Source organism: Moschus berezovskii, chromosome 4 (assembly GCF_049115385.1).
Source record: "Moschus berezovskii isolate FMDL1 chromosome 4, NW_MosBer_1.0, whole genome shotgun sequence".
Lineage (NCBI taxonomy): Eukaryota > Metazoa > Chordata > Mammalia > Artiodactyla > Moschidae > Moschus > Moschus berezovskii.
Genome location: NC_142463.1, coordinates 35004780 through 35032465, shown reverse-complemented (window position 1 = coordinate 35032465; position 27686 = coordinate 35004780). Strand labels below are relative to the sequence as shown.

The window sequence follows — 27686 nt, the reverse complement described above, 5'->3', positions numbered from 1 at the left end:
AAAAAAGAAAGGTGCAAAGGAAGGAAGAGAATAAGGGAGGAAGATAACAAACAGAACTGTCAAAATCACAAATATATGGAAATTAAACAACACGCTAATCAATGGGTCAAAAATGAAATCACAAAAAATTAGAAGATGCTGTGAGATGAATGAAAAAGAAAACATAACACACCAAAACTTATGGGATGCAGTTAAAGCAGTTTGTAGTGTTGTAGCCACGCATTCCGGGAAACAAACTCACTCAGAAGGACAATGCAGATGTTGTAGTGCAGTTTATTACACTGGTGGGCCCAAGGCAGAGTCTCCTCTTAGCCAAGGACCCTGACCAGTTTTTGTGAAAACCTTTTATATCCTAAGAGTATGTGCACAAACCCCCTTCCCAAATTCCCTGAAACTAGTATGAACAAAGGAAAAAGAAAGATACAATCAAAGTTAACCTGTGATTCATATGCCTTAAGCCTAGGTGGTTAACAGTGGACAATTATCAATAGGCCTGTGGTCATACCCCAATAAGCATAATAGAATGTATGATTCTATTCGGTTACACAGATAATTAGGGTATTCTTTTAAGCTAGGGAGAGTCTAGGTAGGAACCCTGGGCTCTTTCTTCTGGGGGCCTGGTTTTCCAGTTGGTATGTAGTTTTCTTCAATACTGGGCATATAGCTCAAAATCCACACAGTCCAGCCCAAGATGGAGTCCTGCTTTCAAGATGGAGCCTGTTCTGTTTCCTCTTTCAGTAGAGGAAAATTTGTTGTTCTAAAATGCTTACATTCAAAAAAAAGAAAAACCTTATTATCGATAATCTAAACTTCTAAGAAACTAGTAAAGAAAAACCCAAACTACCAAACTAAATCCAAAGCAAACAGAAAAAAAGAATGAAAGTTTGATTAGAGGTAAATTAAAGAGAAAAAAAGATTCCATTTAAGGTCAAAATGAATAAAATACTTAGTATAACTAAGGAGGTATAAGACTCATACCCTAAAGACAATAAAATATTGCTCAAAGAAATTGAAGAAGACCTAAATAAATGGAAAGGCATCCCACATTCATAGATTGGAAAACCTAATATAGTTAAGAGGCAAATTCCTTCCTTGTTCAGATGGTGAAGAATCTGCCTGCAATGCAGGAGACCTAAGTTTGATCCCTGGGTTGGGAAGATCCTCTGGAGAAGGGAATGGCTACCCACTCCAGTATTCTTGCCTGGAGAATTCAGTGGAAAGAGGATCCTGGAGGGTTACAGTCCATGGGGTTGCAAAGCGTTGGACATGACAGAGCAACTAACATTCACATTCCTCAAGTTGATGTACAGATTCAGTGTAATCTCTATCAAAATTCCAGCTGCCTTTTTGAAGAATGGACAAGCTGATTATAAAAGTCACATGTAATTGCAAAGGATGCCAAATATCCAAAATCTTGAAAAAGGACAAAATTCTTCATACTTCTCTATTTCAAAACTTACTACTAAGCTACAGCAACCAAAACACTGTTGTGCTGACGTAAGGACTGACACACAGATCAATGGAATATAATTCAGAATCCAGAAGTAAACCCAAATATCTATAAGATACCAAGAACAATCAATGGGAGAAAGAATAGTCTTTTCAACATACAGGGCTGGGACTGAAGGAAGAAACAACAGAACGGCTCTATCTTGAAAGCAGGACTCCATCTTAGGCTGGACTGTGGACTTTGAGCTATATGCCCAGTATCTATGGAAATGACATACCAACTGGAAAACCAGGCCCCCAAAGGAAGAGCCCCAGGGCTCATACCTAGACTCTCTCTGGCCTAAAAGAATACCCTAATTATCTGTGTAACCAAATAGAGTCATATATTCTATTATGCTTATTGGGGTATGACCACAGGCCTATTGATAATTGTCCACTGTTAACTACCTAGGCTTAAGGCATAGAATCTTGGGTTAACTTTGATTGTATCTTTCTTTCCCTTTGTTCAGACTAGTTTCAGAGAATTTGGGGAGGTAGGTTTGAGCACGTACACTTAGGGTATATAAGGTTTTCACAAAACCTGGTCTGGGTCCTTGACTAAGAGGAGACTCTGCATTGGACCTGGCAGTGTAATAAACTGCACTCCACCATCTGCATTGTCCTTCTGAGTGAGTTTGTTTCCTGGAACAACAGGACAACTGGATATCCACACAAAAGGATGAACTTAGGTATCTACTTCTACCATATACAAAAAAATAATTCAAAATTAATCAAAAGACCTAAATGTAAGCACTAAAGTTCTACAACTCTAGGAAAGAAACATAGATGTAAATCTTCATGACTTTGGATTAGGCAATAGTTTCTTAAACATGATACCTAAAGCACTGGGCTGGAAGAAGCACAAGCTGGAATCAAGATTGCCAGGAGAAATATCAATAACCTCAGATATGCAGATGACACCACCCTTATGGCAGAAAGTGAAGACGAACTCAAAAGCCTCTTGATGAAAGTGAAAGAGGAGAGTGAAAAACTTGGCTTGAAGGTCAACATTCAGAAAACTAAGATCATGGCATCTGGTCCCATCACTTCATGGGAAATAGATGGAGAAACAGTGGAAACAGTGTCAGACTTTATTTTGGGGGGCTCCAAAATCACTGCGGATGCTGATTGCAGCCATGAAATTAAAAGACGCTTACTCCTTGGAAGGAAAGTTATGACCAACTTAGATAGCATATTAAAAAGCAGAGACATTACTTTGCCAACCAAGGTCCGTCTAGTCAAGGCTATGGTTTTTCCAGTGGTCATGTATGAATGTGAGAGTTGGACTGTGAAGAAAGCTGATCGCCGAAGAATTGATGCTTTTGAACTGTGGTGCTGGAGAAGACTCTTGAGAGTCCCTTGTACCACAAGGAGATCCAACCAGTCCATTCTAAAGGAGATCGTTCCTGGGTGTTCATTGGAAGGACTGATGCTAAAGCTGAAGCTCCAATACTTTGGCCACCTCATGCGAAGAGTTGACTCACTGGAAATGACTCTGATGCTGGGAGGGATTGCGGGCAAGAGGAGACGAGGAAGACAGAGAATGAGATGGCTGGATGGCATCACCGACTCGATGGACATGAGTTTGAGTGAATTCCGGGAGTTGGTGATGGACAGGGAGGCCTGGCATGCTGTGATTCATGGGGTCGCAAAGGGTTGGACACGACTGAGTGACTGAACTGAATTGAACTGAAAGCACAAGCAACAAAAGGAAAAAAGTAGATAATTTGGACTTTATAAAAATTTAAAATAGCACTTTTGTTCATCAGAGGACACTATCCTTTAAATAAAGACAACTACAGTATGAGAGGAAATATTTGCATACCATATATTTGTTAAGAAACTTGTATGCAGAATACATAAATAACTTGCCATATGACAACAAAAAGATCAAACAATCCAATTTAAAAATGGACAAATGATCTGAATAGACATTTTTTCTAAAAAAGAAATTTTAATGGTCAATAAACCCAGTAAGTAGGAAAACACAAATACAAACCAAAATGAGATGCCGCTTTACTCCCACTGGGGGATGCTGCAAGCAAAACCAGGCCAAAACAAAACAGAAAATCACACCTCATTGATGCTTGTTAAGAAATTAAAACACTCATACATTGCTGCTGCTGCTGCTGCTGCTAAGTCGCTTCAGTCGTGTCCGACTCTGTGCGACCCCATAGACGGCAGCCCACAAAGCTCCCCCGTCCCTGGGATTCTCCAGGCAAGAACACTGGAGTGGGTTGCCATTTCCTTCTCCAATACATGAGACTGAAAAGAGACAGTGAAGTCGCTCAGTCGAGCCCGACTCTTAGCGACCCCATGGACTGCAGCCTACCAGGCTCCTCTGTCCATGGGATTTTCCAGGCAAGAGTACTAGAGTGGGTTGCCATTGCCTTCTCCACATACATTGCTGATAATAATGTAAAATGGTACATCCACAAATGCAGCTTAGTCGTTGCTCAAAAAGCTAATTGTCTCATTAGCATGTGACCCAGCAATTCCACTCCTAGGTATCTATCCTGCAGAAGGATTGAAAACAGGTGTTTAAATAAAAACTTGTATGTGAATGTTGATACCAACACTATTCACAATAGGCAAAAGGTAGTAATGATCCAGTGTCTACCAACAGATGAATGGTTACACAAAACACGGTATTTGTGTACAATGAAGTGTTATTCAGCCATAAAAAGAAATGAAGTACCAATTCACGTTAATATTTGGATGAACCTTGAAAACATTAAGTGAAAGAAGGCAGACACAAAAGGCCACATATGCTATGATTATGTTCATAAGAAATGTCTGGAACAGACAAATCCTTAGGAACAGAGCAGATTAGTGGTTGCCAGGTGCTAGAGGGGGAGGGGAATGGCTAGTGACTTCTCAATGGGCACAGCCTTTCTTTGTAGGCTGATGAGGATATTCTAGAATTAGATAGTGATAATGCTTGAAAAACATTGTGAATGTACTAACACCACTGAACTGTATCATTTAAAATGATGAACAGGGTGTTGTTACATGAATTTCACTTCAATTAAGAAAATACAGGAGGAGAGAGGAAGCATTTGATGCTGTTTATCTTATTCCCATCTTATCCTAAGCATTTTGTATTTGTGTTCTCATCGATCCAAGTGGACCATAAATTCATTTGTCCATAAATAGGTCATGACTTAACTGAAGAGAATTTCCCAGCTGGAATTAAAACTTCAGAATTTGCACGATTCTACCTCCTCTGTGAAGCATCCCCTTAACTCTTCTAAGACAAAAAAAAATTGTTTACAGATTTTGGAGCATTTTTCTGCCTTTTTCCAGCTTCTAATACCTGCACATTTTACCCCTTGGCTTTATTTTTCACATGTATTTTCTTTTACAATGTGACATGTTCGTTGCCTGGTTTCTGAGCTCCTCAAGATCAGGACTGGTCCTTTGTGTTTACAGGTCTGTGCTTAACATATCAGAGAAGGCAATGGCACCCCCACTCCAGTACTCTTGCCTGGAAAATCCCATGGACGGAGGAGCCTGGTGGGCTGCAGTCCATGGGGTCGCTAAGAGTTGGACATGACTGAGCGACATTACCTTCACTTTTCATTTTCATGCATTGGAGAAGGAAATGGCAACCCACTCCAGTGTTCTTGCCTGGAGAATCACAGAGACGGGGGAACCTGGTGGGCTGCCGTCTATGGGGTCGCACAGAGTCGGACATGACTGAAGCGTCTTAGCAGCAGCAGCAGCAGCTCAGCATATAGTACATGCTCAGTGAGGGTTTTCACTGGCCAGCTGGAATCACATATTTGGTTCCTGTAAATATACTACATTAATGGCTCCTAAAATAGCCATGCCTGTTTGACTGCCTGTGCTACACTCAGCATCCACTTCCCAGAACGAAACTAGGTCACATCTGGGATGCATGAACAGTTTTAAGAAAGTTCCGTCTGAAATTCAAAACCCTTCAGTGTATATCAAATGTAATCAAGCTGATGATGCCAAAAAAAAAAAACTGTAAAGGATTAAAACTTCATTATTACATTTTTGGTCTTTGCTCTTTTACTTCATTTAATAAGTTTTACAGCAACAGAACGATTTGCACATGTTGAAAACCAAAACAGGATGAAAATGGCAAAAAGAAAAGCAAAGCATTTCACTTTATGCATCTTTGTCTTTGTGAGTTCTCCCCTATCCTGTGGTTATTTTGTGCAAGGTCTGTCTGTTTGGTTATGGGGACAGCTTTTGGGCAAAAGATCTAAGACATCTCTGCTCTCCTGTAAAAATGTGCATCAGCAGAGAAAGGAAAAAAAAAAAAATAGATCTCTTTCTATAAAGAGGATCTGAGGATGAGAGTCTCTCCTGATGTCAGTAACATGTAGGATATTTCAGTAAGGGAAGCACTTGAAATTATGTACCTTTGGTGTTTTCTAGGGACAACAGCAAAATTTGCTGTGTGGTCACAAACCTTTTGTTGTCCCTGTGCTGGAACTCTTCATGAGTTCGTGTTATGGTCTCTCTTGTTTGTGATTCTTAAAGTATCTTTATTTTGAAAAGGAGACAAAGTACTTCCTTTCTGATTGTACATCCTTGGAAGATTATAAATCATTCCAAAATAGAACAGCGTATGAGCACGCTAGGCATTCCATTAATTATGTTTATGTCCACTCACCTATATCCCACCCCCAGGTATCTGAAATGGCACAAAGAAAATTCACATACTTGCTTTCCGCTGCATCATTTCTTTTTGAATTTTTTCTGAAACCTAGAACAATAGTTTACATCTTCATAAATGCTGGAATTTTGTTGTGGTTGTGCAGGTTAAGCAGCCTGATTAATCCTGCTTATTCCTCTTTCTTCTGCTGACATTCCATACTGGGGAAAGGAGGTCATCTGATGGAAAGGATCCGAGTCCTATGCCTCAACTTCTTGTGTGTGAAATCTGTTCTCCTTTATCCTTCTCATACCCCTTACTTCAGTTTTATCAGCATTTATTGAATATCTGCTATAAATATTGACTGGTCTATGGTTGGCTTGTAGTTGGGGCTCAAAAATCAACTCTATTCAGTCAGGGCCCTGACCAGAAATAGAAAATATGCTCACATTGGATTCTGGGGAGAATTTAATGAAGGGGCTGCTTACAGAAATATGAATGGAGTTGGGGAAACCAACAAGTGATCCCGAGATACCCTGTGATAGCAATGTCAAGTAGGTGTCACCTCCTTTGACCTAAAGAAGGAAGGGGAGGCCACAGTCTTAGAACCTGGTGAGAGTTGGTGGTCTGGGAGGTAGCTGCCCATTAGGAGCTACAGTAATAAAGGGACCAGCTACCATAAGACTCTCAGCATTGAAGAAGTGGGGAGAGGTTTCTCCTTGTTGGTTGAATGGAATAGGAAGCCTGAGGGCAAAGGGAGCCCAGGATATGCAGCCTGCAGGGCAGAGAAGTGAGGGGAATGGATCTCGGTGACCAAAGGAAAGATAAAGAATATGCTCACTTCACAGTTTAACTTCGGAATAATTCAGGAAGCAGCATTATTATCCCACGTTTACAAATGAAGACGCTGAGGCAGTCAAGTTTAAATAACTTGCTGAAGGTCATAAGGCTACTAAGTGGCAGCCTATGTGTGTGCATGCTGAGTTGCTTCAATTGTGTCCGACCATATGGACCATAGGTAGCCTGCCAGACTCCTCTGTCCATGGGATTCTCCAGGCAAGAATACTGGAGAGGGTTGCCATGTCCTCTTCCAGGACTAAGCGGCAGACCTAAAATTTAAAGTTATGCCTTCTAGTGCCACTTCTATTTCTTTCTACTAAAATGTTTGTCCTTCTGTCCTTACACTTTACTTCCATGACCAGCCTTATATTTTTCACAATGTGAGCCTTGTAAATTATTATGACTTCCATATTTAATTTGGTTGTTAGGAAATTCAGAGTCAAATATTAAGCCCCCATTGCTAATTGTGCAGGATTTTATGGCTTGCATATCTCAGTGGTCTTACCTACCTTTTGCCTTGTTTTTTAAAATCTTTTTATATTACACGTCTTTTTTGAAGAGGTGAAGGATAAACAAATGAGTAAATGAGTAGCTGCTGCTGCTGCTAACTTGCTTCAGTCGTGTCCGACTCTGTGCGACCCCGTAGACGGCAGCCCACCAGGTTCCCCCGTCTCTGTGATTCTCCAGGCAAGAACACTGGAGTGGGTTGCCATTTCCTTCTCCAATGCATGAAAGTGAAAAGTGAAAGTGAGTCACTCAGTCATATCCGACTCTTCGCGACCCCTATCAGGCTCCTCTGTCCATGGCATTTTCCAGGCAAGAGTACTGGAGTGGGGTGCCATTTCCTTCTCCGATGAGTAGCTAGTATCTGAATAACCTTGGGGATCTGTGCTTGATTAGCCTTTTCCCTAATACAGACCATCACTGTATAGGGACTGCTAATGTTGACCTCCATTCTCAAATACACACATCTGTTAACTTTGTGGTAGAGTTGGCTTTATTATCACAGCCTTTTTCAATAAAGTATACCTAACAGCCACTACCCATCAATTAATATTGACAGTGGAGTTGAAACCTATTTGCTATGCCTGGTGTAATACGACCAGTAAATTAACCAATAGTTCTTCAAGACCTCTAATATGGAAATGCCCTACTGAGAGAGTGGCTTTTATGTTTAATCGCAGACATCCTGAGAGCCTTTTATTTAAGCTCACTGTATGTGATGCACGTCATTATAGTCTGACTGCTTGCCGTGCTTCAAATACTTTAGTAAAAGGCAATATGTGCAATATAGGAGTGCACTCCTTCTCCAAATAATTATTTTTTCTTCTTTAGACTCAAGTATGTGGCATTATTCCAACGATATCTCAAGTGGTTATTTTAAAGTGTTGCTTGCTGTTTGTTTTTTTTATCATCCTAGATAAAGGCCTCTTTGGCCTTATTAATAGAGCTAGCACTGTTAAAGCTGCTGGGTCACAATAACATTATCTCACATCCTGCAGCAGCACTACAACACTATTCAGAAAGGAGTGGAACTCATTTAAGCAATTTGAGACTTGGACTTCATTCAAGTGCATTTAGTGAAAGTTTCAAAGGACTATTATTATGAAGTCTTGCCTGTGAGATTTTAGTGGCACTGGAACAGTATAACAATCAAAATATTGCAGATAATAGCAGTTTCTTGGTTAGATAGCATCACCAACTCAGTGGTCATGAATTTGAGCAAACTCTGGGAGATAGTGAAGGACAGAGGAGCCTGGCATGCTGCAGTTCATGGGGTCGCAAGGAGTTGGACATGACTTAGCGAACGAAAAACAACAAAAGCAGTTTCTTAGAGTTCCATACACACTGGTCGATTTTAGTGTGTTTTCACCTATGTTATCTCAAATGAAGCTTTAACAAGTTTCATAGTAATGCACATATTTAACTGTAGGTATAAAAATGTATAAACAAAAGGAGTTTAAGTCTGTGGAGAATCTACCTACACTCACTGATCAGCATCATTAATATGTTCTTTAATCAAACCATTCACCTTCTACTCTGTTGTGTGAAACAGGTTCACTGACCTGAGAGCTTTGATCATAAGAAATGATTATTTTTTTATCCCAGTGAAAGCCTGAGTACTTTTTCTTTCTCCTCCAAGTCCAGTTTATGAAACTTTGACATTGACACAGATGTGGCTACTTCTGATTCAGTTATAGTCTGTTCTTTGATATGTTTGAGAACTAAAACTAAGAAAATGTTCAGGATTCTGACATCTTCCAATGTAGAATCTTCCTGGCAGTTCTTCTTCTCCATGTTCTTACTATTCCTCCATTTGTTTCAAATATGAACAATGGACATTTGATGATGTTTTCATGTTTAAAAATTGCTTTTTCTTGTACCACCTCATTATTTTTCCATATCACCCTGTGTAGTGGATATCAAGGTTCATACTTTACCAATGAAGATATTAATGTTCTGGCATTCAGAGCTAGATCAGCTATGGGAGAGTCAGCTGAGCCAATGGTGCCATAATCATTGGTGTTCATCATTTATTGTTGATTTTAAAATATCTGTTCTTTATTTCTGTGTGTACCACACCATACTAGACATGGGGAGCAATACACAGATACACAGAACACTTCGGGGCATGTGAAGTGTTCTGTAAGGGAAGACCTCCAGGTCTTTCCAAGTGCTGCTTTTTCTGCCTAGAAGTTTCTTCCTAACCCTTCTTCCTTTCTCCAAAATCCATGAATTGAGTAGTAGGTCTGTATTTACTGCTGTGTTCCTGTCACTAGTGCTCTATACATGGCAAATGCTCTGTCAGTATTTGCTTTCTTAATAGGGCATGTCTTGTCTCATTCTGCTCCAGCAGTAATTTCACTTCCTTGCTGCCCTGTTGTAACGACAGCTCACATTTCTCTTGCTTTGGAGTCCTACTGCTGTTTCTGCTTCTGATTCTGAAATAAACTCCAGAAAACAGGTGATACAGAAGGTCTCAAAAGTCTTTTTCTGTGACAGTTTGTCATCTTACTTGGCTTGCGCCCACTGTCAGGCCAAAAGAGGAAGAAGTTATCAGGACAATCAGTTCAGTTCAGTTCAGTCCCTCAGTCGTGTCCAACTCTTTGCGACCCCATGAATCACAGCATGCCAGGCCTCCCTGTCCATCACCAACTCCCGGAGTTCACTCAAACTCATGTCCATCGAGTCAGTGAGGCCATCCAGCCATCTCATTCTTTGTCATCCCCGTCTCCTCCCACCCCCAATCCCTCCTAGCATCAGACTCTTTTCCAGGGAGACAACTCGTTGCATGAGGTGGCCAAAGTATTGCAGTTTCAGCTTTAGCATCAGTCCTTCCAATGAACACCCAGGATTGATCTCCTTTAGAATGGACTGGTTGGATCTCCTTGCAGTCCAAGGGACTCTCAAGAGTCTTCTCCAGTACCACAGTTCAAAAGCATCAATTCTTCGGCGATCAGCTTTCTTCACAGTCCAACTCTCACATCCATACATGACCACGGGAAAAACCATAGCCTTGACTAGACAGACCTTTGTTGGCAAAGTAATGTCTCTGCTTTTTAATATGCTATCTAGGTTGGTCATAACTTTCCTTCCAAGGAGTAAGCGTCTTTTAATTTCATGGCTGCAGTCAGCATCTGCAGTGATTTTGGAGCCCCCCAAAATAAAGTCTGACACTGTTTCCACTGTTTCCCCACCTATTTGCCATGAAGTGATGGGACCAGATGCCATGATCTTAGTTTTCTGAAAGTGGAGCTTTAAGCCAACATTTTCACTCTCCTCTTTCACTTTCATCAAGAGGCTTTTGAGTTCGTCTTCACTTTCTGCCATAAGGGTGGTGTCATCTGCATATCTGAGGTTATTGATATTTCTCTCGGCAATCTTAATTCCAGCTTGTGCTTCTTCCAGCCCAGTGTTTCTCATGATGTACTCTGCATATAAGTTAAATAAGCAGGGTGACAATATACAACCTTGACATACTCCTTTTCCTATTTGGAACCAGTCTGCTGTTCCATATCCAGTTCTAACTGTTGCTTCCTGACCTGCATATAGGTTTCTCAAGAGGCAGGTCAGGTGGTCTGGTGTTCCCATCTCTTTCAGAATTTTCTACAGTTTATTGTGATCCACACAGTCAAAGGCTTTGGCATAGTCAATGAAGTAGAAATAGATGTTTTTCTGGAACTCTCTTGCTTTCTCCATGATCCAGCGGATATTGGCAATTTGATCTCTGGTGCCTCTGCCTTTTCTAAAACCTGCTTAAACATCTGGAAGTTCACGGTTCACATATTGCTGAAGCCTGGCTTGGAGAATTTTGAGCATGACTTTACTAGCGTGTGAGATGAGTGCAATTGTGTGGTAGTTTGATCATTCTTTGGCATTGCCTTTCTTTGGAATTGGAATGAAGACTGACCTTTTCCAGTCCTGTAGTATCAGGACAATACTAAGAACTAAACACAAAAAAACTGGGGGTTTCTGCCGAGGCAGAATCCACAACAGTTGGGGTCCAGCCAGGATTGCCAAAGTGGACACTGAGTGACTGTGTGCCCCTGGGTCATCGCCAACGTACCTTCCCTGCAGGAGATACGCTGAGTCTGCAAGACTGAGAGGAGTTGGGGTGATTAGAAATTGTAAAAAGGTTTATTGAAGTCAAAATGTCTCAAAAAATCCAAGGCAGGTCTGTGGTTGAGATGCAAGGAGACGAAATGACACGAATCATTTGGGAGTTGATTAAAGAGAAACTCATTTTTCCCTACGTGGAACTGGACCTGCACAGCTACGATTTAGGCATAGAGAATTGCAATGCCACCAATGACCAGGTCACCAAGGACGCTGCAGAAGCTATAAAGAAGTACAACTTTGGTGTCAAGTGTGCCACCATCACCCCCGATGAGAAGAGAGTGGAGGAGTTCAAGTTGAAAGAAATGTGGAAATTTCCAAATGGCACCATCCGAAATATCCTGGGCGGCCCTGTCTTCAGGGAAGCTATTACCTGCAAAAATATACCCTGGCTTGTGAGCGGTAAAACCCATTATCATAGGTCGTCATGCTTATGGGGATCAATATAGAGCAACCAATTTTGTTGTGCCAGGGCCTGGAAAAATAGAGATATCCTACACGCCAAGCGATGGATCCCCCAAAATGGTATACCTAGTACATAACTTCACAGAGAGTGGTGGTGTTGCCATGGGAATGTACAATCACAGTTCTTTCCAGATGACTTTGTATCTGAGCACCAAAAAAACTATGCTGAAGAAATACGATGGATGTTTTAAAGACATCTTTCAGGAGATACATGACAAGCAGTACAAATCTGAGTTTGAAGCTCAGGATATCTGGTATGAGCACAGGCTCATTGATGACATGGTGGCCCAAGCTATGAAATCAGAGGGGGGCTTCATTTGGGCCTGTAAGAACTATGATGGGGACGTGCAGTTGGACTCCGTGGCCCAAGTTTATGGCTCTCTCGGCATGATGACTAGTGTGCTGGTTTGTCCAGATGGCAAGACAGTAGAAGCAGAGGCTGCCCACGGGACTGTAACCTGTCACTACCAAATGTATCAGAAAGGACAGGAGGCATCCACCAATCCCATTTCTTCCATTTTTGCCTGGACCAGAGGCTTAGCCCACAGAGCTAAGCTTGATAACAATAAAGACCTCAGCTTTTTTGCAAAAGCTTTGGAAGAAGTCTGTATTGAGACCACTGAGGCTGGCTTCATGACCAAGGACTTAGCTGCATGTATTAAAGTTTACCCAACGTGCAACGTTCTGACTACTTGAATACATTTGAGTTCATGGATAAACTTGGAGAAAACCTGCAGTTAAAACTAGCCCAGGCCAAACTTTAAGGTCATTTCTTGTCTTTGGAGGATGCTTCTTTTTCTGGTAACTAGGGTCTGCTGCTGCTGCTAAGTCACTTCAGTCGTGTCCGACTCTGTGCGACCCCATAGACGGCAGTCCACCAGGCTCCCCCGTCCCTGGGATTCTCCAGGCAAGAACACTGGAGTGGGTCACGATTTCCTTCTCCAGTGCATGAAACTGAAAAGGGAAAGGGAAGTTGTTCAGTCTTGTCTGACTCTTTGCGACCCCACGGACTGAAGCCTACCAGGCTCCTCCGTCCATGGGATTTTCCAGGCAACAGTACTGGAGTGGGGTGCCACTGCCTTCTCCAACTAGGGTCTACTGGTTTACATTTTTCTCTATAACTCTCAAGGGTAAAGGCAAAATCAATTTTGTAATTTGTTTAGAAGCCAGAGTTTATCTTTTCTATAAGTTTACAGCCTTTTTCTTATGTATACAGTTATGCCACCTTTGTGAACGTGGCTGGGGACTTTTTTTAAAACTTTATTTTCTACTAATAGCCTAGGAATTATTTTTAATGTTCACTTGTACTCACTGTCACTTTTTCTCATGTGTTGAGATCAATGACCAAAATGAACAGTGCTCAAAAGGATAAACTATAGCCACGGTATTATTCCCTGAAATTGTATAAAGCAGAGATTCATTCCCTTTCCTGCTTTCCATGGCCAGGGGCCCTGGGTCATTCCAATGTAATAGATATCTCATTATTTGCAGTAGAAGCTGTATGTTAGACTTACACATGATTTGAAATGAAGAGCATGGCTGTAACTAAAACCTGTTGAAGACTCATCTTTGTAAAGAGCTCCCGTTGAATCTTTTAAAAATACTAAATATTTTTGAATTCCCTGGAGAATCCAAAAGAAATACTACCTGGCAGTGGGGGTGGGGGGGTTGTCCTCTGTTTGTCTCCTCCTCCTGGCCTTGTGTGGCCTAAGTATTATGCAACCTTGAGCAGCATGTTTCATCCAAGTGCAATAATACAAGTTGCACCTTTTTTTTTTTTTGGACCTCTACTGGCCTCTGTTTCATTTATGTAAATGTGATTTTTCAGAAGTTGATTGTAAACACTATTCTAGTTCTGTTCTTCATCTAAACTATTGATTTTAATTAAAATTCAGTGCTAATGAAAAAAAACACAAAACCTGATAAAATTCACAAATTTAGTAAAAATTTAGCCAGTTTCTAACTTTTTTTTTTACTAGAAATAGTAGAATCATCAATCATACAGTTGCAATCATACAGTTGCAAATTCAGATTTTCAGTTACATTAATTGGTAATGCTTAGTATATAATATCTATGACAAAGTTAGAAGAAATGTATTGCTTTCAAAATAAGTAAAACAAATTTTATTGGTTTAACAAGAGGAAATATCATAACTCCATGATCATGTTCTGATGTTACATAGATGTAATCTAAGAAATACTATGTACATGTTTAATTCTATGAAACTTGTTTTCATCATGATCTTCTATTCAAACATCTCTAGATATCTGGCAAGAGCACTGGGGATGATGCATTGTGTGTACTCAGCAAACATTTTTGAAATGAATGAATACATATACGTATACCATGACTGACCCTTAACAAGAAATTTATGGTGTAGAAAGTGGGCCATTTTACAGCAATTATTCCATTGGAACCTCATTACAGCTTAGCAGTTTGGATAGAGGGATAACTACAAACTCTATCTTAAAAATAAAAGAAGAGCAATTCAGAAGGATTGATTGATTTGTCTGAGTTCACACACAGTATGTAATAGAGCTGTCTTTTAAATCCAAGTTTTGGTGCTGATACTTTTCTGACTTGACCTTCAAACTTAAGTTTATGTATGGTATAAGGACTGAGAATTCTTTAACAAGTCAACTGGCACTCCATATATCTGTAAAATGTCAAAATAAAATTGTTCTAATTTTTAAAAATCAGAATCATTAATCTAAATAAACACAGACACCATTAAAATAAATTTAGAACCTGCAAATAATTGAACACATTGTCTTAGGACTAAAATGGGAGGAAATCACAGGTGTGTGGGATAAAAACAATCATGCTGTTAGCGAAATGTCAGCATCTCTTAGTCTGAAGGACTCAGTAATTATCACAAGAGGAAAGGAAAAATAAACTGTAATTAAGCAATGACTGTAATGGTGTTCTTCTGGTGATAATTGTTTGTCTTTATTGCACTCCAGCAATTCTACTCTATAGATGATATAGAACCTACTATTTTCATTTCAGTAGTTACATTTGATCCATGCATTTTAAAATCTATGATTTTAATAAACAAATTGCTTTCTTAAGGTATTTTAAGCTTAGAAAACCTTTAATTTTACATAAGGCACAATGAACATTTTAAACAACCAGTACCCCATTATTTAACAAAAACAAAAGACCATTGTTAATTCATTTGGCCCAACAATCAACAAACATTAATAACTCTGCAGTAATTGGAGCTGTTCAGAGAAACAGAGCAACGTCAGGAGCTCTGTGTTGCTGAAATCCTCAGGCTGAGGCTCGTAGTGGTGCCAGAGAGAAAATTCTAGGCTCGAGTAGTAGGATAGCCTTCTTATTTCTTTGTTCATTAAAAAAAAAATATATATATATATATTTTTTAATGGCCCTCACTTCAAAAAATATCTTCAATTTGTAAAAGTACAGATATAATAAACTATCCGAGCAGTCACTATAATTGACCAATCAGTAAAAGAGGAGAGGAGAAATTATTTTATCAAGAATTCACAGGAAAATACAACTCAGTGTATCACATGTGGTCCTGAACTTCATAGCAACTGAGCAACAGAAGGAAACATTATTCTTACTATTCAGCACAGCATGGAGTTCTGTGAGGCATTGGATATAAGTCTGTTCATAGAAAAGGCTTTCCATAAATAATGTGAATGAGAGCACACTTAACAACAAAAGCATATAGGTATCCCTCATATGACTGCATTTCATAGATACGGCCTTGGTGAAATCCAAAACAAACTGGAAAGATAAGACTGTGGTGTGGACCACAGTGATATGGCTTCCTGGGGATGGGTGCCAGCAGAGACAAGCTTACAGGAGAGGGGGGAAGGAGAGCTGAGGCAGCTGAGAGTGGTTCCCACTTCACACAGGCATACATTTCTACGTGAATCAGGATGCACCTCCCTCCCTATCTAAAGCCCTTCAATGATAACCCATTGCATTCATGACAAAACCTGAAATTCTCATGGCCTTCGAGGCCATACATGATTTAGCCTCTGCCCATTTATAGTTACATTTCCATTGGATCTCTTTGCTCTCACCATGATGGATCCCTTCCACTTCTGCAAATGCAAGAGCTCTTCCTACATAGTGTTTCTTAAGAGGCTGTTCCTTCTGCCTGAAATGCTCTCTCCTTGCCTTTTTTGTCTGGCTAATTCTTGTTCATTTATAAGATTTTGGCTTATGTATTCCTGCTACAAAGAAGATCACACTGGCCACTGCTTTGCCTCATTTACAGTAAGTAACACCTGTAATTCCGTTAAATAGAATGTGGCATTTTTCTTCATAGCTTATGTGTAACAACCTATTTGTGCTTTCATTTACTTTAATTCTTCTTATGTGGATACGCATGGAGTAGTATGCATACATACATATATTTTCTAGCACCAAGAGAACCTAGAACCACATCCAGCACCCATATCTTGGTTTCTAACATCTTTCTCAATATAAGGAGTAAGGGATCCTTGGATAAATGATGATTCTAGGGGCAGAGGGAATATATATGAGCCTAGAGTAGCATCTCATAGTGACAGAAAGCAATGAAGTGCTTTTAAAAATGGTGATATGTGAAAAGGACATAGCAGTCAACCTCAAAGAGCTCCCAATGGCCAAAGCTGGAACAGTTTTGCAACAGAATATTGATAAATAGCAATACTGGTAGTATTGAGTTATAATTTAAAGAGTAAAACAAACATCTATGAAGCCATACTGATATATGTGATCAAATAAATAAATAATTGGAGGAGAAGAGACAAAATTTTTTTACAGAAGAATTGCAAATAATAAGGGCAGTTGCTCCCCCACACCTGGAGATAAAACTTAATTCCTCTCACCTTGAGTTTAGGCTACACTTAGTCACGTCCCTTCTAACTAATAGAATATGAAAATAGTTACTATAAAAATAGTAACTTTACAGTAGAGAAATATGACATACACCACCTTCACTAAATGATCAAGGTTAACATCACCAGTGATAAATCATGTTTATAACATATCCTTGACATGATGTGAGAAGGGCACTGTACCTTTAGATTATTCATCCAAAAAGTCCATAACTCCAGTCTATTGTGAGAAAACATCAGACAAACCCAAACTAAAGGATTTCATACAAGATACCTAATCTTTAATTTTCAAGAGTCTCAAGGTTATATATATATATATATATATATATAAAGAAGTCTGAGAAATTGGGACAGATTGGAGAGTAGGAAGACATTGCTGACTAAATGCAATGTTCTGTCCTGTGTGGAATCCTGGAACAAAAATATTAGGGGAAAATCTGGTGAAGTCTATTAAAATCTGTAGTTCAGTTAGGAGTATTGCACCAATGTTAACGCTTAGTGATAAACACTCTTTGGTTATGTTAGATGTTAACATTAGGGTAGATGGGGGAAGCATATACTGATACTCTCTGTACTATTTACAACTGTTCTGTAAAACTATTTCAAAATGAAAAGCTAAAAATATCTTCTTCCACAGAAGTCCATCAGCAGGAATCATCTCATCAGTCTATTCATTCCTAGAAGAGAATGCTGTTATCCAGGTATGCTGGATAAGAGTTTGGTTTCTAGAGCCTGGCTGTATATTTAATTCCTGTCCTGGCCACTCATGAGCTATGTTCTGAACAAGTTTCTTAAGTACTCCATGTTTCAATGTTCTCCTCTGTAAAACAGAAGATAGGTGGCTATGAGGATGGCAGTGTTTAATATGTATAAAATACAAATAACGGTGGAACGTTAGTTATCATTGATTTAATCCCCATTCAATATATCATTGTTGAATGATTGAAGAATGAATGATGCAAGGTTTTTGCTAAGAGGGAGTTGCGAATCAGTTAAAGTCAGAGAGAGTTTGGAGAAGAAGCGGAGGGCATAACGTGGAGGCTCCATGAGGCACAGTGGAGGGGTTGGCATAAGATGGCAGAAATATAAGAATAAATTGTGACGGGTGGAGCAGTACTGATATGGAAGTGTGTCTGAGTGCCCTGAATTCTGATTAACAGTGAGGAGCGAGTAGTCTCTCTAGGGCATGCTGCCTTAGGTAGGTTCTTCACTTGAACCCCACTCTGCTCTGCGTTTGCAGGAGGCTGTCCCCTGCAGGCTGCATTTATCAGCCTTCCATTTCTGCTGGTTTCCAGCTCAATATGGTCAATTGGGCTTCCCAGGTAGCTCTGTTGGTAAAGAATCTGCCTGCAATGCAGGAGACCCCAGTTCAATTTTTGGGTCGGGAAGATCCATGAGAGAAGAGATAGGCTACCCACTCCAGTGTTCTTAGGCTTCGCTTGTATCCTTGGGCTTCCTCTGTGGCTCAGCTGGTAAAGAACCCACATGCAATGTGGGAAACCTGGGATCGATCCCTGGGTTGGGAAGATGCCTTGGAGAAGAAAAAGGCTACCCACTCCAGTATTCTGGCCTGGAGAATTCCATGGACTGCATCTGCCATGGGGTCTCAAAGAGTCGGACACGACTGAGCCACTTTCACTTCACTTTCATGGTCAGTCGGAGGCAATGTTCAGACACTGCAGAGTGGGAGACTGGAGTCCCTGGCTGGGGCAATGACTCCAGCAGCAGTGACATTCCGCCCATGAACAGTCCTGCCATGGTCTCAGTTTTTGCCCAGGGGCCAGTCATGTCACCACTTCCTCTGTCCCTGTAACTTAAGAGTCTTAATGGCCTCCTTCTGTGACCATTCTCAGAAAATAATTCCTTCTGTGAGTTATTCTCTGGGTTGCCTCCCAGTCCTCTATTTGGCTCTCAGTCCCTCCATTACCTGTGCAACTTGTTCCTAGTTTTGAAATTGCTGTTAATGAATGCTCAGGTGGTTTCTGTCTCCTGGTTGCTGCTGCTGCTAAGTCACTTCAGTCGTGTCCGACTCTGTGTGACCCCATAGACGGAAGCCCACCAGGCTCCCCCGTCCCTGGGATTCTCCAGGCAAGAACACTGGAGTGGGTTGCCATTTCCTTCTCCAATGTGTGAAAGTGAAAAGTGAAAGTGAAGTCGCTCAGTCGTGTCCAACCCTTAGCGACCCCACGGACTGCAGCCTACCAGGCTCCTTCATCCATGGGATTTTCTAGGCAAGAGTACTGGAGTGGCTTGCCATTGCCTTCTCCGGTCTCCTGGTTAGATTCTGACAAAAACAAAGGTCATGGTGAAATTCCCTGTATTCCAGACCGACTGAAACTCTGGGGCAAGGTTTCCCAGTGCTCCATGGCTTGTTTTCCTAAGTATCTGTGACAGTCAGTGTGCTGTGAAGCATCCTGGGCTTCAGGTATTGTGAAGTTTAGAAGAAGGCAGTGCTTCTGGGAGCCAGTGTGGGATTACTGAAGCACCACTGCTTTCCAGATAGTCCCAGACAGGTAAGAAACATCCGATGGGAGGAGGAAGTGTCAGAATCCCAGTGGCACACAGCCAACCCCAGTGATGGGTCATCAGGGTTTATATGGGCAAAAGAGCCCCCCTGATTAGAAGTATGCTAGAGTATTGGAGTCAGAGAAGGGGCATCCATACCATTCCAGGTGCTTTAAATAAAATTGACTTAGCCATGTTGGTACTTCATACACAAAGATGCTACTATCATTAGCACTGTGTCTCCCAACATTCATTTAGACAGCCTCTCACACACGTTCTTGCTCTCTTTCTCCTTGTTTGGGATCCATTTCTCACACTTATTCCTCACTTTGCCCTTGGGAAGGGCTACCTGGCTTGGCCGGCTGCCCTACCTTGACCTTGGTGTTTCTTCCAGGACATCATTCTGGAATTTGTCTCTCAGCTCCTCATACCCCCACCACAGTGATGAAAGACCCTCCTTCCATACACCCACTTAGGACCTCACCAGGTCTTCCTTTCATTTCAATTAAAAATAGGAAACCAAATGAAAGATGGGTGTGAGAGTTGATGGTGAGGTTGGCAGCAGTAGTCAGGTTAGAATAATGGGGCAAGTAGTTATCTAGGGAGCTGTTAAATGTAGTTAGAACCTGGACTCTGAGAGTGGAAGAAGCGAAGATGTATGGGAATGCCAAGAGATTACTTTAGAGAGAGAGATAATGATAGTAATAATATTTAATAATAAAGACACAGCTTACAGAGTATCTAATCCCTTCCTTTTGGCCTCAGTTGGATGGTTCCGTAAACATCCTTGCCTATCTGAGGGACACTAGCAGTGACAGGTAGGGTTTTTAGGGTGAGGGAGGTTTTTGCATTTCTACAATTTCCACTGGTTTTCCCCTACAATTCTTTGATCTTGGATAGTTCACGTTTTCTCATTCCTATGGAAAGGGTATTGCATAAGCAGTTTTACAAGAAGTCTGTTAGTTCCTCCTTTCAACCAAATTGAGTCCTTAAAGAAATTCCTATATAGACATTCTCAGTTCTCTACTGAAAGAGGCAATTTATGGCTATTAAATATTGATCATGGCACTTACAATTGAGAAAGCAGTACCATTAGTTAGTGATTTAGTTAGAGAGTGCAACCACGTGCACTCTCATGCGAGCCAGGCTCATAAATGCCTCTTCTCGTCACCTAAAAAGGTGAGCCTGATCATGTTCACATCCCCAGAGGTGACTCTTTGATGAAAAATAATGAAAACATTTATCACCACAGGCTGATACTGAGAAGTTACCTGCTCAGCCTAGATAGCAACTTATTTTTAGCTAGGAATCCAGGAAGACAGTGTATCTGAAGTGTGATATGTAAAAAAAAAAAAATGAAGTGTGATACTGTGAACAGTATGGGTTTTGCATGGATGAACACCTGCTTTGAGTACTGGCTTCACTATTTACTGGCTGTGTGACTATTGGTAATGTATTTAACTTCCCTGTGCTTCAGCTTACTTACCATTTATTATTTTTCTATCACAAAAATCAGGAAAATAATGTATCCCTTATAGTGCTTTTTAAAGGATTAAATGAGTAATACTACAAGATCTAGCATAGCTGGTATTTAGTGGCTTGTTATTGTTGGTGATGGTGTTTTTCAGTGTATTTCCTGAAGGATAGTCTCTCTCACTCCTGTTCCATAGAGCCATCTCCCAGAGATAAAATGAAGTTAGATTGCGATGGTTCTTTTATGGGGGAGCCACACAGCGTGGAATGTGGGATGTTAGTTCCTTGCCAGGGATCGAACCCATGACCCCAACATTGAAAGCTTGGAGTATTAACCACTTGAATGCCAGGAAAGTCCCCTCCAATGTTTCTGAGTGACAGCTACACTTTAGAATTACTTGGCAGAGATTTTCAAATATACCAATGCCAGGCCACATCTCAGAACAATTCAGTTGGAATGTCTGGAGGTGAAATCCTAACAGGTTCTTCTAATATGCAATTGGGAGTGAGAATCACCAGCTTAGAGGAACCATGGATCTGAAGTTGGCTGGCATGATGGTTAATTTTGTGTGTCAACTTGACAGGGGCCATGGGGGGTATGGGGGCCCAGATATTTGGTTAAATGTTATTTCTATGCATGTCTGTGGGGGTATTTCTGGAAAAGATTAGCATTTGAATCTAGTAAACTAAGAAAAGCAGATTACCATCCCCAATGTGGGTGAGCATCATCCAGTCTTTTCAGGAAGTGAAGAGAACCAACAGGTGGAGGGAGAATTCTCTCTAATTATATAAGCTGGGACATTGCCTTCTGCCCTTGGACTGAGATTTATACCATTGGCTCTTTCTGGTCTTTTTGGCCTTTGAACTTGACAATACCACCGGATTTCCTGGGTTTCCAGCTTACAGACAGCAGATTGTGGGATTTCTGAGCTTCCATAATTTTGTGATCCAATTCTTTATAACAAAGTATTATACACAGCTCCCCTGGTGGCTAAGGTAAAGAACAAAGTATATATACATGGCTCCCTTGGTGGCTCAGTGGTAAAGAATCCACCTACCAGTCCAGGAGACACAGGTTCAATCCCTGGGTTGGGAAGATTCCCCTCAAGGAGGAAATGGCAATCCACTCCAGTACCCTTGTCTGGGAAATCCTATGGACAAAGAAGCATGGCAGGCAAAAGAGTCAATGGAGTCGCAAAAGAGTCAGACACAATTTAGTAACCTAACAACAGTATATATATATATTCTGTTTCTCTGGAGAACTCTAATACAGACAACAGTCTTATGATCCTTTGTGTTCCACAGATTTGAGAAGACTAGTATTCTTTCTCTCTTATGAGGAATATGAACCTTCATTTTCCTAAAAGAGACAATTTCAGTTTACTATCACCTTATATTCAGATCTAGGGTGGAAGGAATTTACTGAATCTATTTGCATAAATATGATTTGATTAGCAGTATGTTGCAGAGTTATCCAGTGGATAAATGTAAATTAAGTCATGTTTATATTTAGGGACTACCCATGGATGTTTCTGGTGGCTCAGAGGTTAAAGCGTCTGCCTCCAATGCGGGAGACCCGGGTTTGATCCCTGGGTCGGGAAGATCTCCTGGAGAAGGAAATGGCAACCCACTCCAGTATTCTTGCCTGGAGAATCCCATGGCCGGAGAAGCCTCGTAGGCTACAGTCCATGGGGTCGCAAAGAGTCAGACACGACTGGGCGACAGAAGGGAACCCATGGATGTTTATATATTGATATATACCTATTTATCCATTATAGTTGTTTCTTTTTTTTAATGCAATAATTGCCGTATTTGGCCAGTGGAAACACTTCAAGTTGGCTCTAGTGTTATTTTAATATGACCCAATCGTCTTTGATAATACTTATCCAATGTAAGATTTTATCATTATTAGTTATTTTTATTGGTACATAGACTATAAATACTTGAAATGAGAGCTGGGATTAAAGCATTGTATGAGAAACAATAATTTTTAGAACACTGAATTAAGTACAAACACTAAAGTTTGTGAAGAGAGTAAAATAATAAGGAAAGGTTTAAAAGGGTAACACATTGTTATCTCATTCTACATTTACAATCATAAAGATGTTTTTTTTCTTAACCACTTCCTCACCAACTCAATCACCTTTATAACAAAGTCAACATTGTATTTATTTCTGGTAGATTTCATAAGCTCCCAGAAGTTTCCTGGCAATACCTAGTATTAAAAAGAGCAGGTGATACCAAGGCCAAGTATATGTTCCTGATATAAATAGCAGGAAGTCTATGAAGTGTTTGTTTTAAGAAGAGTAGGTTTGAAACATATGCTTGAATATATAGATGCACAATACATTCTCCAGCACAGTATAACACCTGTGTAGAACAGCTAAGCCATATGTTTCAGAAATTATACTTTGAAAATTACTACGTAGATGTGAAAAAGGAAAATGCACGTTTACAAAAAAATAAACACGTTTGCTATTAACACAACTCAACTGTATGTTTTCTTCAAATCCTTTTTAAGGCAACAAGTTTTTAAAAATCTAAGATATGCCAAAACTTCTAAAACCATTAAATATAATAAGCCAAAAATCGAAGTCTATTGTCAAAAGGATGATACTAAAATTTCTATGCAATATTGAGATTTAAATCAACCCAGTTTTAATGCAACTCACAAAATGTAGTATCAGAAACTCCATGTGTCACAAAATAGCTACTGGCAGATATATTTTCCATTGAAATTTTGCTGGTCTCAGGGAAAGAGCTTTCTACTATTTTTAGCTGAAGATCTAACAATGTGTTAAGGTTGTTCATGTTGCAGGCGTGGTTTAGGGTTAGGGTGTGCATAGGAAAGTAAGGTAAGAGTGAGATGTCCTCAGGCTGCTGCGTGTGACTGCAGAGTTTCTTACCTGGAATATATTACAGAGCAGAGGAAGACTCAAAGTTGGAATAAATGGAAATACTAAACTTGATAATATTACCAAGAAAGGCAGAATTGTATCTTCAGCTGTATTTAACACTAGCTGCTACCCTAATGATTTGATCTATGCTGCTCTAAGAGCTAAAATTTAACTGAAAGGATAATTTGATTGAATTGAAAGATTTATGATAATGTGTTCCTAAATAAACACCTTCTTTGAGCCTATTTTTAATGACTAGTTTGTGCATGCTCAGTCATTTCAGTCATGTCAGACTCTTTGCAACCCTGTGGACTGCAGCCCACCAGGAGCCTCTGTCCATGGGATTCTCCGGGCAAGAGTACAGGAGTCGGTAGCCATGCCTTCCTCCAAGGGAATCTTCCTGACCCAGGGATGGAACACGCGTATCCAGCTTTGCAGATGGATTCTTTACTACTGAGCCACAGCGGAAGCCCCAGTGACTAGCTTAGACCTTGATAATTAATACTCATTTGTAAGGTAATATTTGAAGTAGCCAAGTAGTGAATACAGTACATTGATATATTAAAGCAATTTGTTTCTATAATTAGGTAAAATAACCAAATTTCATTTAATAGCTGTTAATTTGCTGAATAAACCTCTTATTTACAGATAACATGAAAGAAACATTCATACAACTCCATTTAAAATATTACAAACTCTTGGTCAGTTTGGTTCAGATTACTGTAGTGGTTCTATATGAGTGCAATAAAAGGGTCACTACAAAAATGAAATAAGTCTGGAAGATGCCTCACAACTTCTCTCTCTCTCTCTAGGAGATTCAGAGTGCACATAGGATAAGATTATTCTAGTTCAGTTCAGTCCAGTCATTCAGTTGTGTCCGACTCTTTGCGATCCCACAGGCTGCAGCACGCCAGGCTTTCCCGTCGATCACCAACTCCTGGAGCTTGCTCAAACTCATGTCCATCAAGATGGTGATACCATCCAACCATCTCATCCTCTGTTATCCCCTTCTCCTCCCGCCTCCAGTCTTTCCCAGCATCAGGGTCTTTTCCAGTATGTCAGTTCTTCACATCAGGTAGCCAAAGTATTGGAGTTTCAGCTTTAGCATCAGTCTGAATTATTCTAAGATATCCTATAATAACAAAGCCTGTTTTAACTGTTTTCCAAAGTTAGCTGTTCCTGATCATTTTCCCAAGAAAAACCTTTATTCTGGCAAACCCTGTTGGCTCCTTATACAACAGCTCTTCCCTCCTCCCCTTTTCTAATAGAACAATGATTTCCTTGGAACAGCAACATGCCCAGTCCCAATGCATCTTGCATTCTTTAAGCCAGTCTTGAGAATCCCTAGTGGCAGACCTGTGATGCAGAACCTGGCCAATGAGACCTAAGGAGAAGTTTCCTGACAGATTCTTCCTTTATCACAAAGTGTGGCATTGCGAGCCAGGCCTATTACCCTATTATCCTTCGGATATTGTTCTGTGAAAAATAAGATACCTCTAAAAGTGACAGCCTCTTACAATCAGGAAGTTACAAACTTGAGGTCAAAAGCCTTCTGGCTGAGGTGGCAGGAACAGAAAGATAAAAAGGACTTGAATCTTTGATGAAATTGTTGAATCCACAAGTCAACTTGATGACCGCACCTGTCTCCGTATTTCTTAATAAGAAAATGCAAATTTTATATAAGCTACTCTCAAACGTGATTATTATCACTTGCAGCTCAAACCATCCCAACTGACAAACATTCTCTCGGGCAATGGAATTAAGAGGGTGTCTGGCTGATTACCTGTGAGATTGAGTGCTCAACACACACTAGTTGGGGAAGGAAGCATGAAGGGCTGTTCAGGGCTGGGACCAAGGGGATTAATTTAACAAGACTGAGCCTGCTGTTCAGATCATGGCAAACTTAGTTTCATATGAGTCAGCCTGGTGCTAACAGTATGAGGTCTATCGGCTGTGAAGTACATCAGTAAGGATAAAAAAAGATTATGCTGAGGGAAGAGACAATCTTAAAAATTTAAGTCTCATTCAAGCTGCAAGTCCTGTGGGTTGACTGGGGTCTCTGCTCTGACTCATCTTCACTCTGGGGCCCAGGAGGAGGGAGAATCCTTGTCTGGACCAGTGCTGGTTGTTGTATAAGAGAAAAGAAAGCTCTGGGGATTCTCACTTGACAAAGGCTTGGGCCAGAAATAACACCCATCATTTCTCACAGCTCATTAAACAGAACTGGTTACAAGATTCCACTCAACCATAAAGAGGCCAAGAACGGGAAGCACTCAGAGAACATCTTCACTGGCTATGGCTCACAGCAATGGGGCTGGCACCGCAACAAAAGCTTCTAGCCAGAAAGAATGCTTGAGTCCCTTGGATTCTCTCTGGGAGGTCTGTCTGGGCAAAAGCCAGGCCTGAGTTGGTGGCTGGAGGATTTCATGGAACTGCATTTGGCCTTGGGGGAGAGAGCTCATAAGTGCTAGACAACATGTCAGGGTTCTATCAAACAGCTCAAAATCTAACCAGGACTCTGGCCCCAGGAGGGAAACTGGAGGCCTAGATGTTTACCTCAAGTTTCTATTTGCTGAATTCAGGTAGATAAACCTTCCATATGGTTTAATTTGAGAGGAATTTCTGGGGTCAGGTGGGATGGGAGAGAGGATTTGTAAGTCAGAGTAGCAGGAAGGTGAATTTAACCAACTTATGGTTGAAGGAGAGCCAAGGTTCTACCCACGGAGATAGTTTCAAAAGTCAAATTTGAAGGGATTAGTGAGGCCAGAAATAAGAGAATAAGTAAACAAAGCCTGAGTTCAGGAGGATTACATGTGGAACGCAGTGTAATGTGAGGCATGGACTTTGACAAGTGGCTTAGGAATAACACAGTGAACCATGTGACTGGACTCAACATTTCTTTCTTTGTCCAGCATAAGAAGAATTACGCAATTTCAAGGGGTCATGCCAGACTGGACAAACATGTTTGTTCCTTAGGGAAGAAACCTGTGATTTATTGAGGTTCCCAGTGCCTTGGGCCTAAGAGCAGAGGACAAATTCCAGAGTCACTGGCTGGGGAAGAGCTGCAGCTGGTCTGAACTGGGGGTACACAGCCTGGGTGTATCTTAGGGAGGGAGCAGAGCTGAATCTTCAGGTGACAGACCTTCAGTGACTGAGCTTAGCAAAGCTGAGAAAGGAGGGCTGGATGTTTCATCACTTACAGATGACTTTTCAAGACAGACCTACATTACTGTCATCCTTGGGCCTTTCTCAACACCACTCACTGGGCATCTAGAATGAGATTTCTGGGCATTTTACATCTCTATGTATGTCCCCTTTCTCAGTGACTTGCACCTGGCCCCTAGAGGCACTGACAAGAACTATTCCGGCACTCTTGACCTAGTAAGAACCCATTAATCACTGGTTGTTATGGATGGAACATAGAACTTTTATTCACAGAAACTGGATATAAAGTTGTCCAAACTGACTGGAAGCAATGCTTCTAGAAACTTTATAATGTAAAATTGGATTGATTGAGGAGAAAAACTGCTATTTGTTGCAAATCTATTTTATATCAGGCACTGGGCCAGGTGGGGCTTCCCAAGTGGTGCTTCCCACGTGCCAATGCAGGAGACATGAGATGGGGGTTCTATCCCTGGGTCCGAAAGATCCCCTGGGGAGGATACAGCAATCCACTCCAGTATTCTTGCCTGGAGAATCCCATGGACAGAGAAACATTGTGGCCTATAGTCCACAGGGTCATAAAGATTCGGACATGACTGAAGCAACTTAACATTCACACACACGCTGGGCCAGGTACTTCAAAACATCATCCCATTTACATCTCACATTAGTCATAAGGCAGATTTTCTTTTCTTTCACTTTATAAATAAGGACCAGAGACTCATAGGTTAACTAGCTTGCATCAGTTT

General features: G+C 40.8%; 1 long non-coding RNA gene and 1 pseudogene across 2 annotated transcripts in view; both read left to right on the top strand.

Annotated features, from left to right (window-relative positions):
• LOC148778029 (uncharacterized) overlaps positions 1 to 27686 on the top strand; it is a 62539-nt gene that overhangs the window by 16753 nt on the left and 18100 nt on the right. The window lies entirely within an intron of this gene.
• Positions 10953 to 12891, top strand: LOC129541629 (isocitrate dehydrogenase [NADP] cytoplasmic pseudogene; annotated as a pseudogene).